The 17,610-nt window shown below is 46.1% G+C and overlaps 1 protein-coding gene across 1 annotated transcript in view; it reads left to right on the top strand.

Annotated features, from left to right (window-relative positions):
• The window catches only part of LOC146798096 (cytochrome P450 2G1-like), a 1,456,444-nt gene that overhangs the window by 691,997 nt on the left and 746,837 nt on the right, over positions 1-17,610 (top strand). The gene's annotated exons all lie outside the window — the stretch shown is intronic.

Genomic DNA, 17,610 nt, shown 5'->3' with positions numbered 1-17,610 from the left:
ACTGGCATCAGTGTGGGCTTAATGTGCTGAGAAGTTTGATACCAAACTTCTTTGTCTTGATGACCTCCCAGCACCATATACTCCTAATGGCAGCACTGCACTTACAATGCCCAGGAATAGACCTGGGTACTGTAGGGGTAGAGGGCTCATGCACCTGTAACCACACCACTGGCATAGGGTACCCAGCTAGAGGAGTGACTGAGGTATGCCAGTGCAGTGTGTGTTGTGAGAATGGCACACAGGGATGTGTGCCATGTCGACTCTCTGTTTTGTTCTGTATCAACACACTCAGCCTGCAAAAGCAGTGTGTATGTGTCAGGGTACAGGGCAGCTAAGGGTGGCACAATAAGTGCTGCAGCCCTTAGGGGACTTCTCTGGTCACAAGGCCCTGGGTACCTAGGGTAACATTTACCAGGGGCTGATATGTGGCCAGAGATGCCAATTGGGTTTAGGCTTCATGCAGTTTTAGGGAAGGAACACAGACCCTTGGGACCTGATTGGAAGGAGCCCAGGGCACACTCAGTCAAAGTACATCAGCAATTCAGCAAAAAGCGGGGGCATACCATGTAAGAAAGATGGCACTTTCTAACAGGGGGTCGTGCTGGGGCTGGTTTTTCAGGGTTTAGGGCAGTGCAGTGGTGTTCGGACAGTGTAGAGGGTCCTGCTGGGGCTGGTGTTTCAGGGTTTAGGGCAGTGCAGTGGTGTTCGGGTCGTGTAGGGGGTCGTGCTGGGGCTGGTGTTTCAGGGTTTAGGGCAGTGGTGTTCGGGCAGTGTAGGGGGTCGCGCTGGGGCTGCTGTTTCAGCGTTTAGGGCAGAGCAGTGGTGTACGGGCAGTGTAGGGGGTCATGCTTGTGCTGGTGTTTCAGGGTTTTGGGCAGATCAGTGGTGTTCGAGCAGTGTAGGGGTTCATGCTGGGGGTGGTGTTTCAGGGTTTGGGGCAGTGCAGTGGTGTTCGGGCAGTGTAGAGGGTCTTGCTGGGGGTGGTGTTTCAGGGTTTAGGGCAGTGGTGTTTGGGCAGTGTAGGGGATCTTGCTGGGGGTGATGTTTCAGGGTTTAGGACAGTTCAGTGGTGTTCGGGCAGTATAGGGGGTCTTGCTGGGGGTAGTGTTTCAGGGTTTAGGGCAGTGCAGTGGTGTTCGGGCAGTATAGGGGGTTGTGCTGGGGTGGTGTTTCAGGGTTTAAGGCAGCCCATTGGTGTTCGGACAGTGTAGGGGGTCATTCTGGGGGTAGTGTTTTAGGGTTTAGGGCAGAGCAGTGGTGTACGGGCAGTGTAGGGGGTCATGCTGGGGTAGTGTTTTAGGGTTTAGGGCAGTGCAGTGTTGTTCGGGGAAGGTAGGGGGCCGTGCTGTGGCTGGTGTTTCAGGGTTTAGGGCAGTGCAGTGGTGTTCGGGCAGTGTAGGTGGTCTTGATGGGAGTGGTGTTTCAGGGTTTACGGCAGTGGTGTTTGGGCAGTGTAGGGGGTCTTGCTGGGGGTGATGTTTCACAGTTTAGGGCAGTGCAGTGGTGTTCGGGCAGTGTAGGAGGTCTTGCTGGGGTTAGTGTTGTAGGGTTTAGGGCAGTGCAGTGGTTTTCAGACAGTATAGGGGTCGTGCTGGGGTGGTGTTTCAGGGTCTAGGGCAGTGCAGTGGTATTCGGGCAGTGTAGGTGGTCTTGCTGGGGGTAGTTTTTCAGGGTTTAGAGCAGTGCAGTGGTGTTCTGTCAGTGTAGGGGGACTTGCTGGGGTGGTGTTTCAGCATTTAGGGCAGGGCAGTGGTGTTCGCGCATTGTAGGGGGTCGTGTTGGGGTGATGTTTCAGGGTTTAGGGCTTGCAGTGGTGTTCGGGCAGTGTAGGGGGTTGTGCTAGGGGTAGTGTTTTAGGTTTTAGGGCAGTGCAGTAGTGTTCGGGCATTGTAGGGGGTCGTGCTGGGTAGTGTTTTAGGTTAAGCAGTTCGGGCTGTAGTCGTGTCTAAAGTTTCCTATGGGAAATAACACAGAGAAAACACGTTTTGGGACCTCCCTTTTTTCTCAGCCCCCACTTGGCGAATCACGCCGAAACTTTCAGGATAGCATCTGACTGGAGTGGTCACACGTTTTGATATTTTCGCGAAGATTCGTCAACAAAGTTATTGGGAAAAGAAAAAATGCTTTTCCTATGGAAACTTGGTCCTAACTATAACCGAGGCACAAGAAAACAGAAAAGGTAATGCACAAAACGCAAAAAGGGGTCAGGGTAGAAACACCCTGACCCCCTAGGCCTGCTCAGGGGGTCTCACAAGGACCCCCAGGGCCCACCAAAAAAGCATTTTCTTAAAAAAATAAATCTGCGAGATTCACGCACCCAGCGCGAATTTTGGCCGAAATGTAAAGAAAAACAAAGCACAGGCTTCCTTGCTTACTTAATATGGGCAAAATCCAGGGGGCAGTATTCGTATTGGGATGAGGGGCCCAAAGGGGCGCCCCAGCCCCGGGGTCCACCATCCCCCGGGGCTTTTCAAACATAATTGTGGGGGGGCTCACTGCCCCCCTGCAGACCCGGGGACCGCCACCACCCAGGGCTCTACTTAATTGTTATTGTGGGGGCACACTGCCCCCTGCAGCTCTGGGGACCACCACCCCCTGGGGCTTTAAAAAAAAAAATAACCTGTGTTGGAATTTCAAGCCCTCCCACACACCCTGGGGACCACCACCCCTGGGGCTTTGTAAATTGTGGGAGGGGGCTGCATGGCCCCCCTCCTGGAGCCTTGTCATGGCCCTGGGGACCACCACCCCCTAGGGCCGGCTCCTGCAGTGTCCTGGGGTGCCCACCCCCAGGACACTGTAGTTTGCTATGGCAGGGCGGGAGCCTCGCGGCTCCTGCCCTGCCATAGCAAACTTGGTTTGGATTTTGAAAGAGAGAGCAGGAAACCTGCTCTCTCTTTCAAAATGCGAACCAAATTGCTTTTCCAAACGGGAGCTGTATCTTAGCAGCTCCTCATGTGGAAAAGCAATGCTGGCTCCCGAGGGACGTGGGGAGCCGGTGGGACCGTGGGGGGTTTGGGGACCCCCCACAGTCCCCAATGGAGAGGGCCAGCCCCTGGGGATGGGGTCCCTGGGGCTACAAGTGGCCCGGGAGGGGCCACGCGGCACCCCTCCCCAAAATTTTAAAAAATAAATAAAAAACAAAGGCTGCACTGGGGGGTGGGGTCCCCGGGGCCATAAGCGGCCTGAGGAGGGGGGCAATGCAGCCCCCCTCCTAAAGAATTTAAAAAATAAAGATAAAAGGCCACGCTCCGGGGTATGGGGTCCCCGGGGCCGATTAAGACCTCAGGATGGGGGCCACGTGACCCCTTCCAAATAAAAATAAATAAATTGGGGGCAGGCCCTGGGGGATGGGGTCCCCAGTGCCAATAAATTAGAAAAAGAAGGGGGGCCACACAGCCCCCTTCTTAAAAAATGAAAATAAAAGACTGGCATCGCGCCGGAGGCCATGCCCCCTCCTTGCAGCACTCTGCAAACGCGCCTCCTAGTGCGTTTGCAGATGGGTAACGGATTCCCCATGAATACTGGGGGACCCTGGGGGCCAACTAGCCCACTAGGAACCTCTAGTATGCGCCAGGGGGCTGCGTTGCAGAGAGGTGTTCTGAGGCCACGCCCCTTTTTACACCTCTCTGCAACGCAGCTCTGTGGTGCTTAATGGAGGTAGCTGGTGGGATAGTTGCACCCCAGGGACCCTCAGGATTCAAAGGGAGTTAATCCTCCAACATAAAACGCACCATGGGGTGTGTTTGCACAGTGGTGAAGGGAGGGGGTGGGGCCTGAAGTGACATGTGTGCAAACATGCCTTGTGACGCGTTTTAAGTTAAGGAATTGATTCCTCTTCAATCCGGAGGGTCCTTGGGGGCCAACTAGCCCACCAGGTACCTCCAGTATGCGCCAAGGAGCTGCATTGCATGACATCTCCAATGACATCACTGATGACATCACTGATGACATCATCCAGTAAATGTGTGTTTTTCTGAAAATTAAATATGTTTTATATATGTATATCTCAAGTTCGATGGAAGAATAAATGGGTATATAAGTGTCTAAATGGATGATTTTTTTTTCTAAAATTGATTGTATGACTGATTAAGTTTATCTTAGTGAATACATGTGTTAATGAGTAATGTTTAATTATGTAAATATCTGTATCACACTCTCACTTTGTGTATAGATGTATGTATGGGTTGGTGAGTAGCTACATGAGTGTCTATATAGGTTATTAGTTTTTTTTTTAGTATCAGTATGAGTGTCTGTATGGTTCGGTGGGGGTATTACGTAGTGCATAGATGCATGAATGAGTGACTCACTGTTTGTATGTATTGAAGACAGCATGTGTGCAGGACTGTATGGGTGGATGAGTGTGTGTATGGGTGTGTTAGTGAGTGAATGACTGTCTCAATAGTTTCTTTATGAGTAACTACGTATGTTTTAAACTAGTATATGTGACTATTGGTGTATATAAGTGAGTATATGTGAGAGTGAGAGATTGGAAGAGTTTGTATATGAATAAGTATGTGCTTCTATAAGTGATGTTTAAAAGACTAAGTATGTGTAAGTTTCGGTAGAAGTAAGTGTGGTGGTGTGTGTATAACTGTATATGCAAGTAAATGGATGTTTGATTCTTTATTAGCATGAGTGACTATGTGTGTGAGTAACTCTGCGTTGTGTAACAGGATCTATAGGTGTATGAGTACATATGATGAGTGAGTACATGTATGAGTGACTGTATAGGACTGTTGGTGAATGATTAGATGTGTATGTGGATCTTAGAATTACTGAATAGGTTGTTGTAACTGGTATTGGTATGTCCATTGTTTTGAAAATTTGAGTTTCTATTTTTGAATGTGTGTATCAAAGGTTATATTAGGTTGAGAGGAGGTCTGCCACTCTATCACAAGGATGATGTCATCAGTGATGTCATTGGAGATGTCATCAGTGATGTCATGAGTGATGTAATATGTGACGTTATCAGCAGTGCATTGCGGGCGCGCAAGCTGAACTAACTATAACGGGGAAATTTCATTGGTTTTGTACGAGTGAAAAGTCCAGCTAACTATAACGCCACTGAAAACTATGGTTGTTTCAGTGAATTTCTAAGGTTTTATAAATGCTAATTCCTAGCTATAACGTGCCTGAAACCTATGGTTTTTTTTCAGTGAATTTCAAAGGTTTTTTAAATGCTAATTTCTAACTATGCCTACAGAGATAGGACATGTGAAGAAAGAAGAAAAAACACACAGAAAGGAAAAAAAGAAATGCAGAAAGAAGCAACAGAAGTCCTCAAAGATGAAGAAAAGTGCAGGAAGAAGGATAATGTGCAGAAAGAACAAACAGAAGAGCAGAAAGAAGTCTTGTTGCAAAATCATCCTGTACCCTCAACTTTTTCAGACGGATACTGGTGGTAACTGAGTCTGACTAACCAGTCCTAGAGCCAGTGCTATGTTAAAAGACACTCAGAATACAGTGAAAACACCTACATACACTAGGGAACACTATGCGTTGGGGTCCCCCTGTGATTAGCATGACCTCCTCTGTAAGACCCTTGTATAGAATAGGGCAGGGGATTACTACCTCTTAAAATGCGCCACAGGGCGTGTTTACACACGTCACCTCAGGCCCCATCCCCTCCCTTCCCCACTGTGTAAACATGCCCTGTTGCCGTTTTAAGTTGGGAGATTAGGTCCCCTTGAATCCTGAGGGTCCCTAGGGTCCAACTAGCCCACTAGGTACCTCCAGTAAATGTCACGGAGCTGCGTTGCAGAGAGATGTAAAAAGGGGCACACCCTAGACCGCCTCTGCAACGCAGCACAGTGGCACTTACTGGAAGCACCTGGTGGGCTAGCTGGCCCCCAGGGTCCCTCAGTATTGAAGGTGAAGTATTTCCCCAACTTAAAACGCACCACAGGGCGTGTTTGCACACGTCACCTCAGGCCCTGTCCCCTCCCTTCACCACTGTGTAAACACGCCCTGTGGCCATTTGTAGTTGGGAGATTAAGTTAATTTGAATCCTGAAGGTCCCTAGGGTCTAACTAGCCCACTAGGTACCTCCAGTAAGCACCACAGAGCTGCGTTGCACAGAGATGTAAAAAGTGGCACGGCCTGGACCACCTCTCTGCAACACAGCACAGTTGCACTTACTGGAAGCACCTGGTGGGCTAGTTGGCCCCCGGGGTCCCTCAGGATTGAAAGGGAATTATTTCCCCAACTTAAAACGCGCCAGAGGGCGTGTTTGCACACGTCACCTCAGGCTCCGTCCCCTCCCTTCACCTCACGGTTAATAAAACACATATCCACCGCCGGATGTATAATACTTTTTATTTTACTCTCTAGAGAGGAGACAAACCTCTCTTGAGAGTCACAGCGCGCTCCTGGCTGAGCCCAATGCTGTGTTACACCCACCAGGGCCCGCCAAGTGCCACACACCTCTGTGTTGTATTCCACCAGCTAGTGCGTATGCTATGACACTCTTTAGCCCATGTGCACTGTAACACCACCCTGTGAATATGTCATGCCACACTTGCCTTCGCACTGGATATATTGCCCCATCTAACGTGCCTTCCTCGATGTCTATGTTATAACGCACAGTGCCATGCCATACATATTACAATCTGGGATCCATATCTTTGTCAGGGTGCATATGCAACGTTACACTCCCCAGCACATACTTTATATTACAACTTTAGAGACTAGTTAGGTTACACAATACTGCCCTGTGCATATTACACTCCAAGGCGCATATCGCATAGCACGCGCTAGTGCCTGTGCTATCTCGCGCTCTCCAATGAATCTGTCATTGCGCACAATGAATTGCATATTATATTTCATGCCCCGGTTTATCTTATATCACACTTTTTGGTGCATAATTTATACCATACACTATATCTAGTTTTCATTTTCAATCGTGCTCTCAGGACTATATTCTACATAACACTGCGTTCACCTACCCTTTTCATGGACATTACATTTTGCGATGGGGGTGGAGGGTCAGAGGGTGTTTCTGCCAAGTGAGCCCGGAGTCACAGTCACAAATGTCCTCTTCTTCCTGAATAAAAGTGAGATTATGCTGCATACTTGTTCATATTTTAAGTAGTTTGCACAGATACACATTTTAAAAACAATAAAGTTCCTAATACCCGCATTCTCTGAACAGTTAGCTTGCTGCCCCATCCACCTCCTCCCTATCCTCTGTTGTCTGAATCCATGGACTAGTCTCCTCCCTCCTGCCATGCATGGTCTGATGTGCTGCCACTGCCCTCCATTTAGCATGATGAACCAGTCCACTCCTCCTGCCCTCCATTGCACAATTCTTTGCCCCATCATTGACCTCCTGCGTAGCCTCTGTGCTTAGCTTGCTGCTTCTATTCTCCTTCCCCCTGCCCTCCGATGTCTTTGTGCATGCCCCTGCTCCATCCTTTTTGCCCACCATGTTCCATGGACCTGCCACTCCTATCTACTCTGAGTTTTCTGTTGAGCTGTCACTCCCCTCCCACCTGCCTAGCATTGTCAGATGACTCTAACCTGTCCCTGCCACCTCCACCCTGCCTGTCTACATTTCATGCCCCTATCCGCTTCCTCCTGTCCTCCATGGTCCATTTTACTGCTTCACCAAACTGCCCTCCCTGGTCTGTTGTGCTGCAACTGCTCCTCCTGCCTGCCCTGCGTGGTCTGTTGTGAGGCCCCTTCCCCTGAACTCTCTTGTCTGTGCCCAAGTCCTGACCTTCCCTTCTATCCTCCATGGTCCTTTGTGCATGCCCCTGCACCCTCCCTTCTTGCCCATCATAGCCATTGTGCTGCCACTAACCCTCCCGCTTGCCATGCATGGTCTTCTGTGCTGCCACAGCCCCTCCCACCTTCCCTGTGTGGTCTGTGTGTATGCCATCATAGTCTCACTGTTGCTCTCCATGGTGTGTCTTGCTTCTAGTGCCCATCCTGCCTGACCTCCATGGTCATCTTGATGCTCCTGCCCTGCCCGCTTGCCCCTAGCCCGCTGTTTCCGTGTGCAGACCCCTATTCCCTCCCTCCTGGCTTGTCTGTTCCATTGTAATGCACCTGATCCGTCCCTTCTGCCCTTTAGGATCTGTTATGCTGTAGCTTTCTCTCCTGTCTGTCCATTATGGTCAGCTAGCTACCATTGCCTCTTTCTGTTCTCTGTTGTCCATGTGCATGGTCCTGTCCCCTCCCTATTTCTTTCTATGGATTGTTGTGCTGCACTCCTGTCCCGTGTGCCCTGTGTGGTGTATTGTGGTGTATTGTGCTGCTGCAAACCCTGATGCCTGCCCTGTAGGGTCAGTTTGGTACACCTCTCCATGTTCCTCCTGTCCTCTGTTATCCGAGTCCATGTCCCTACCCCAATTCCTCCTGCCTTCCATGATCCAATGTTCCATACTTGCGAACATTTTGAACTTGGTAAGAGGGAGATTTTGGAAAAAAATGGGGTATTGATTTTCCACTTTGAGTTACATTGAAAAGGAGGAGATTGTAGACAGGAGACAGATCAAATAAAGCCGATTTGAGCTAAAAAACATTGGACGTTTCCTGGCTGACTCGGGTCTGTTGGCATGTATGGTTTTACTACCACTGCCTCTTCCTTCTGCCCACAATGGTCTATTATATTGCCACAGCCTCTCTTGCCAGTCCTGTATCGTTGGTTTGTTGTCCCTGCCCCCCTTTCCACTGCCCTCCATAATCTGTTGTGCTGCCACTGCCCTTCCTGCCTGCCCAGTGTGCTCAAATTGTTGCCTCTGCACCCTCCTACCTGCCTTCAATTTTCATAGTCCGTGCCCCTGGCCTCTGCCTCTCAACAGTATCCTAATGAACAACTAGATTGCTAAAATTCTAAATTTATTACAAAAGTGTGGAACGCCTGAAGTCATCTTGATGTAATCAAAACTGTAATACCTTGAGCATTTCCTTTAGAAATTACATATATGAGAGGGTCTTATTTGCATCAAAATTATGGTTAGTGCTCTAAAAAACTAAAATGAGGACATATTTTCTGAGTTTTCAAATAGCGAAAAACCACTTTTAAATTATTTGTTATCTTTCTGGTTTTTTTTTCCAGTTGACCACTTGATTAAATGTTGCACTTAGGGGAGAGGATGTGGTGTTACTTCCAGAGTTGCAGACTTTGCAACTGTGGAACCAGGTTGGAGTTTCTGCTTCAGCTCGACATTCTGTGATTCTGGTCAAATCACTTAATCTCCCCATGTCTACAACCAAAATGAATTTGTGCTTGTGTGATGTACCCAATGCTCATGTAAAGCACTCCGATACCTGGCAAGTCTGCACTATATAAAACTGCAAAAACACAAAAAATTAAAAAGTGTTTTGCACACTTCTGTCATTGGGCTACATGCGGGATACATCTGGGTGATATTTGTGCTGCATTTGGGCTCTTTTGTCTCTGGTGGCCATCTTGGGAGATTTATTTGTTATGAAGTTTCCTAATTTCCTCATTTACTGCAGTCTCCTCAGTAGGAAATGCTTTCAGTTTTTTACTTTGATTCCATCAAAAAGGTATTTAGATATGTCACACATTTGCCATAAATTCTCAATGTTAGCACTCTAGTTGCTCATTAGATCACTGTAGAAAAGCTACTGCTCACCACAGAAATCTGCTGCTGGTATTAAAAGTGCATGTTTCAGTCTCATGTCCGAATTTTTTAATTAAATAGAAGGGGATTTGAGAAGTCACTCAAAATGTGCCCTAACTTTTCTTTCTTCAGCACTAATCATAATTTGTAGGGCAAAATGAACCCCCTCATTGTGTTCCTTTTTAAATTAAATGTTTTAAGTGTTACCAGTTTATTCCAATCAAGATGGCTTCAGGTGTGCAATACGTTTGTCATAAGCAGGACTGTAAGCGCTCTAGTTGTTCTTTAGAACACAATGGGTAGCTGCAGTAGAACACAAAGGAATCAACTGACAATCTCTGCCCTTGTTGGATATACATGTTTTACTGAGAATGTCAGACTTCATTCTCTCATGACTGAGAAAGATAATGTGAATTTACAGAAAATATGCTCTCAGTTTAGCTTATAGATCACCTTCATAATAGGCCTGGGCGAAAATTTTGTTCAGTTCGCGGAAATTGTGATAATTTGACATTTTCGCGTTCCGCGGAGAGCGCGATAAAATGTCAATAATTCCGGTTTCCGCTGCTTGGCGATAATTTGTTGCTTGCTCGCGCTGTAAAATAATACATTCTCATGCTCGCGCGATCGCCTTACCTGAATCCCTGCGTTCGCCGGCAAGTTTTCTTGATCCGGTCGCGTTCTCCATGAGATGTTGTATTGTTTTTAGCCATTTGCGCTATCTCGCGACAGTTCGCGCCCGCAGTGACGTCATGCGTCACGCGATCACGTCTTTCTTCTCGCGATCATGCACCGCGAGACAACTCAAAACAAGATGGCCGCGCCCGCAAGCAACCACATGGGTAAGTTGGCGACCCGCAACCATGCAGAAAATCTCGCGAACATGCCGGAAAAAAACTTCCGCATCTTGTTTGCGATAATTTTAAACATTTTCGCGATAATTTGCGAAAGTTAATTTCGCAAATTCCGCCCACCCCTACTTCATAACCTCTGTGGGAAAGGAATGAGAAAAGAATTTTCTCTCAAACATGATTCATGATACCCCAGCAGAAGGCATTTTCACATGGTAAAATCACCTTAGAACACACCACAATTCCTTAAATGAGCATGGTACCATCAACAAATGATTTATAATGTAACTGAAGTCTTAAAACTTTCTATTAACTGCAATGATTTTTAGTGAGGTGTTATCATGTATATTGGTCCCAAGATGGCTGCCAACACTTGTTGGATGAAGTGCTGACAGCCAATCAGATCTCATGATGAGATGTGTGATTAGGCTCCGCCCAGATATATATGTGATTTTACTTTAGATTTTCTCAGGAACTACTGAATGGATTTACACCATTAAACCAAAAGGCATGACTCTGAACCAAGGGCTACCTTTTAGCCAAATTTGGTGTTATTCTGTTCAGCAGTTCGGGCTGTAGCTGCGATTAAAGGTTCCTATTGAAAATTGCATAGGGAAAACACGTTTTGGGATCCCCCTTTTTACTCGGCCCCCGCTTGACAAATCACCCAGAGACTTTCAGGATAGGAGCAGATCGGAGTGCCCCACCAGTTTTCAAAATTTCGCAAAGATTCGTCAAACGACGCCAAAGTAATTCCAAATAGAATGTTACGGATTTCCTATCGATAATAGGTCCTAACTATAACTACCTACTGGCGACCGCCAGTAGGTAATATATATATATTCACAAAAAAAACATAGGTTTCTGGGGGGTTATAGTCAGCTGGCCATTTCACTCATACAAAACCATGGAAATTCCTCCGTTATAGTTAGTTCTGCTAACTATAACTCGCGCGCCTGCAATGCACTGCTGATGATGTCACATATCGCATCATTCATGACATGATCAGTGACATCACTGATGACATTTCAAATGACATCACTGATGACACCACTGATGACATCTTCCAGTGAATGTGGTTTAGTTTGAAATTTAAATATGTATTATATATATACCAAACTGTATTGAGGATTGAGTGGATATATAACTGTCTGGATGGAGGATTTAGTAGCTGTCTGACTGTCTGTTTAAGTGAGTAATTAAAAGTGTCTTACTTAATACATGGATTAGTAACTAAACTATGTGAATGTGTGCAGCACTGTCTCTGTTGTTGTATAACATGCTGCATCAGTTGGTCACTAACTACATGAGTGTGTATATTGGTTATTGATTAGTTGGGTGAATATTTGTATGGGACACTGAGTTTGTGTGTGGTGTGATGGGGTGTGTATAACTCTATGCATAGACGTGTGAATGGTTGATTGACTAGGTGTATAGGTTTAAGAGTGCATGTGGAAACAGTTGTTTGGGTGACTGAGTGTATTTATTTGTGTGTTGGTGAGCGAATATATTTTTTAGTTGTACATCTTCAACAAAGTAAAAAAAATCAAAGGCATTGTATGTGAGAATTGGTGTATATAAATAACTATTTGTAAGAGTCAGTGATTGTGAGAGTAACTATATGAATGAGTGTATAATTGTAATGGTGATTTTTTAACATATTAACTATGAGTTACTATGTTTTTGAATAAATGAGGTGTTGTTGGATAATTGTGTAAGTGAGTAAATGTAAGTGTGATTATTTTTTTTCATGAGTGAGTAGGATGACTGCATAACCTACTAAGGTGACTGCTGAAGTGTCAATGTCTACATATGTATATAAGTGCATTTGATAGTGTTCTATTAATTAGTGACTGCATGAATAAATGATTCTGTTGTTGAATCGGTAGTTGTGTGTGTAGACTTAGGAATCAGTGAGTTTTTATGTAGTAACTGGTACTGGTGTGTCAATCGTTTCAAATATGGTACTCTGTATTTTACAGTGAGTGATGAAAGGTTATACTAGTGTTTGAGGAGGTGTATCAGATTGTCACATGGATGATGTCATCAGTGATGTCATTTGAGATGTAATCAGTGATGTCATCAATGATGTCACTGACCATGTCATGAATGATGCAATATGTGCCATCATCAGCAGTGCATTGCGGGCGCGCAAGTTATAGTTAGCAGAACTAACTATAATGGAGGAATTTCTACGGTTTTCTACGAGTGAAATGGCCAGCTAACTATAACACCCCAGAAACCTATGTTTTTTTTTGTGAATTTCTAAGGTTTTTCAAATGCTAATTTCTAACTATAACGTCTCTGAAACCTATGTGTTTTTCAGTGAATTTCAAAGGTTTTTTAAATGCTAATTTCTAACTATAACGTCTCTGAAACCTATGTTCTTTTTAAGTGAATTTCAAAGGTTTTTTAAATGCAAATTTGTAAGTGTGATAGTAGTTATACCTATTTTTTGTACTGATTTTTTACATTTTTGTAACTGTTTATTTATAATATTTTATTAATTAAATAACATATTTTTCTGAAAATTGCACACAAAAAATAAAAATAAATCAAACTGAAATATTGATTAATTTTCTTGTTTTCATTTTTTATTGTAATATATTTATATTATTTTCTTTAAAAACAAAATCCAATTTTTTTTGGATTCACGCACTCAAAGCGTGCACATCACGGTGGGTGGGTGCGTGCATTCTAGCCGCCATTTTAGAAAACTCGTGAAGGATCCGCGTACGGTGTGCGATGGCTGTGTGTTTCTCAGTTACATCATATACATTTAATATTACGTGATGTGCACGATTGGTATGCGAACAGTCTGCGACTCCTGCTCCCGCGCATTTGCGATACATGCGTATTGCAGTACAAGATGCTTGCGCGGTTGCGGGACCCGCGTGACGTCATATACATGCTGTGGCGTGCTGGGTGCGCGACTCCCGCAAAATATAAAAATGTTCTGTTCCAAAATGATATGTATGTGTCTTTAATATACATATTAGGGCAAGAGATTATCTAAGATATTCATAAAAATAATATATTTGTACTTATAATAATCTTATATTATTTTTAAATATATTTTCGCAAAGTCTGGTGCGTGCATCGTGAGTGCAGAGAACCAATTCAGCAGAACTGCTGTAGAGCCAGAGAAACCAGGTTAGGAGAGCCGTTGTAGAGCCAGAGAATCAGGTCAGCAGAGCTGCTCTAGAACCAGAGACCCAGGTCAGCAGAGCTGCTCTAGAGCCAGAGACCCAGGTCAGCAGAGCTGCTGTAGAGCCAGAGAAACCAGGTCAGCAGAGCTGCTTTAGAGGGAGAGAACCAGGTCAGCAGAACTGATTTAGAGCCAGAGAACCAGGTCAGCAGAGCTGCTCTAGAGCCAGAGAACCAGCTCAGCAGAGCTGCTTTAGAGCCATAGAACCAAGTCAGCAGAGCTGCTCTAGAGGCAGAGAACCAGGTCAGCAGAACAGCTTTAGAGCCAGAGAACCAGGTCAGCAGAGCTCTTTAGAGGGAGAGAACTAGGTCAGCAGAGCTGATTTAAAGCCATAGAAACAGGTCGGGAGAGCAGCTGTAGAGCCAGAGAACCAGGTCAGCAGAGCTGCTCTAGAGGCAGAGAACGAGGTCAGCAGAGCTGCTTTAGAGGGAGAGAACCAGGTCAGCAGAGCTGCTTTAGAGCCAGAGAAACCAGGTCAGCAGAGCTGCTTTAGAGGGAGAGAACCAGGTCAGCAGAGCTGATTTAGAGCCATAGAACCAGGTCAGCAGAACTGCTCTAGAGGCAGAGAACCAGGTCAGTAGAGCTGATTTAGAGGGAGAGAACTAGGTAAGCAGACCTGCTTAAGAGCCAGAGAACCAGGTCAGCAGAGCTGCTCTAGAGCCAGAGAACCAGGTCAGCAGAGCTGCTTTAGAGCCATGGAATCAGGTCAGCAGAGCTGCTTTAGAGCCAGAGAACCAGGTCAGCAGAGCTGCTCTGGAGCCTAAGAACCGGGTCAGCAGAGCTGCTGTAGAGCCAGAGAACCAGGTCAGCAGAGCTGCTGTAGAGCCAGAGAAACCAGGTCAGAAGAGCTTCTTTAGAGCGAGAGAACCAGGTCAGCAGAGCAGCTTTAGAGGGAGAGAACCAGGTCAGCAGAGCTGCTTTAGAGCCAAGGGACCAAGTCAGCAGAGCTGCTCTAGAGCCAGAGAACCAGGTCATCAGAACTGCTTTAGAGCCATAGAGCCAAGTCAGCAGAGCTGCTTTAGAGCCAGAGAACCAGGTCAGAAGAGCTGTTGTAGAGCCAGAGAACCAGGTCAGCAGAGGAGCTCTAGAGCCAAGGGACCAGGTCAGCAGAGCTGCTATAGAGCCAGAGAACCAGGTCATCAGAACTACTTTAGAGCCATAGAACCGGGTCAGCAGAGCTGCTTTAGAGCCAGAGAAACAGGTCAGCAGAGCTGTTGTAGAGCCAGAGAACCAGGTCAGCAGAGCAGCTCTAGAGCCTAAGAACTAGGTCAGCAGAGCTGCTCTGGAGCCAGAGAACCAGGTCAGCAGAGGTGCTGTAGAGCCAGAGAAACCAGGTCAGCAGAGCAGCTTTAGAGCCAGAGAACCAGGCTAGCAGAGCTGCTTTAGAGCAAGAGAACCAGGTCAGCAGAGCTGCTTTAGAGGGAGAGAACCAGGTCAGCAGAGCTGCTTTAGAGCCAGAGCACCAGGCCAGCAGAGCTGCTTTAGAGCCATAGAACCAGGTCAGCAGAGCTGCTTTAGAGTCAGAGAACCAGGTCAGCAGAGCTGCTCTAGAGCCTAAGAACCAGGTCAGCAGAGCTGCTCTAGAGCCAGAGAACCAGTTCAGCAGAACTGCTGTAGAGCCAGAGAAACCAGGTCAGTAGAGCTGCTTTAGAGGGAGAGAACCAGGTGAGCAGAGCTGCTCTAGAGGGAGAAAACCAGGTGAGCAGAGCTGCTCTAGAGCCAGTGAACCATGTCAGCAGAACTGCTTCAGAGCCATAGAACCGGGTCAGCAGAGCTGCTTTAGAGCCAGAGAACTAGGTCAGCAGAGCTGTTGTAGAGCCAGAAAACCAGATCAGCAGAGCTGCTCTGTAGCCTAAGAACTAGGTCAGCAGAGCTGCTCTAGAGCCAGAGAACCAGGTCACCAGAGCTGCTGTAGAGCCAGAGAACCCAGGTCAGTAGAGCTGCTTTAGAGGGAGAGAACCAGATCAGCAGATCTGCTCTAGAGGGAGAGAACCAGGTCAGCAGAGCTGCTCTATGGCCAGAGAACTATGTCAGCAGAATTGCTTTAGAGCCATAGAACCGGGTCAGCAGAGCTGCTCTAGAGCCAGAGAACCAGGTCAGGAGACCTGTTGTAGTGCCAGAGAAACCAGGTCAGCAGAACTGATTTAGAGATCACACAACTACTCTCTACTACTCTCTACCACTCACTGTCTACTACTCTACTACTCACTCTCTGCTACTCTCTATCTACTACTCACTCTCTACTACTCACTACTACTCACTCTCTACTATTCACTTTCTACTACTACTCTCTTCTAGTCTCTCTCTACAACTCCCTCTCTACTACTCACACTTCTACTCTCTACTACTCACTCTCTACTACTCTCTCTCTACTACTCACTCTCTACCACTCACTACTCTACTACTACTCACTCTCTACTACTCACTCTCTACCACTCGCTCTCTACTACTCTCTACTACTCACTCTCCACTACTCACTCTCTACTACTCTCTCTCTACTACTCTCTACTACTCACTCTCTACTACTCACTATCTACTACTCTACTATCTACTACTCTCTCTACTACTCACTCTCTACTACTCACTCTCTACTACTCTTCTAGTCTCTACTACTCTCTCTACTACTCACTCTCTACTACTCTCTACTACTCACTATACTACTCTCTACTACTCTCTAACACCCACTCTCTACTACTCTACTACTTACTCTCTACTACTCTCTCTCTACTACTCTCTCTCTACTACTCACTCTGTGGTAAATAATTTAATTACCGGGACTTAATTTGATACGGAAACATAATAAAAATAGCTCAGTAAATAAGAGGCAGGATCCGTGGTATTAGAGGTTCGGAATGGGCTTTATTCCAATACTGATTCGAATCAGGGATTTCAGGTTCCATCACCACGAAGGTTCAGGAAGTGAAGGCCATACATTATTGACAGGTAACAATATATATATGAAAAGCATTTACATTAAGACAGATGCAGGAGGCGTAACAGCTGATAATACAGATAAGAATACACATACGTAATGAAAAGAGGCGTAATAGGGCGTAACAGAGAAACGTCATTGGTTGTGATGTCACAAATGGGTGGATCTATGAGATAATTTCGCAATATCAGCAGAAATACTTGGCAGAGATGCGCGCGCAGCAGTATGACGTGTGATTGACGTGCAACTAGGGGGTGAAGGGGACTTGATATTTAGCTCTACATGTGGCGACAGAAGTCTGGAGGGTCAAGTCAACCTAATCCCAAATCATATCTAACATCCTATGTTTAAAGAACTATGTTATCCAAAAGAGAGGTCTCTTAGAGTAGAATCTTATTCTATACTGACTATACTGACGGTTAGTGCGTGTACAAGCGTCTAAGTGTCTACACCAGATGCGAGGGCGGAATCTTCCATAGTAACAGGGCTATGAATTACTTGTATGAAGACAGAGAAGTCGGGCCTTTGCTTGGTAGCTGGAAGAATGTTTACTTAAGCTACTAGACAGGAATGCATTGGGCAGGGAGCGGAGCAGATAATTTTCGAAGGTGAAATACAGTTCTTGGCAGGCAGCAAGCTGATGTCAGGCTTCGTGAGCCGCGCAGAGAATGAGACAAAGTTCATGGTCACAGATGCAGGCTCGGACTGGAGCTTCAAAGACAGAAAGCAAGAAAAGCTTGATGACAGAATCAGGGCCTACTTGCCTGGACTGTAAAATGGCATAAGTGAACCATATAAAGGCGGTGGCCTTTCGTACTTAGGAATGGAATATCCGGCCCATTCATGGCGGATCAACAGAGGACATGTTAACGGTGGACGCACATGTATTTGCGTCTTCATAACTGGAACTAGAGGGAACATACATGTACTTGTAACATGCACATAGAACCGTTGGGGTCCAAGATAGGGGACATAACTGACCAGAAAAATCCATATTTCCACATTCCCTCCTTGTCCCCTACTTGC

This window comes from Triturus cristatus, chromosome 9 (genome assembly GCF_964204655.1).
Source record: "Triturus cristatus chromosome 9, aTriCri1.1, whole genome shotgun sequence".
Taxonomy (NCBI): Eukaryota; Metazoa; Chordata; class Amphibia; order Caudata; family Salamandridae; genus Triturus; species Triturus cristatus.
This window is presented reverse-complemented; position numbering and strand designations above follow the sequence as displayed.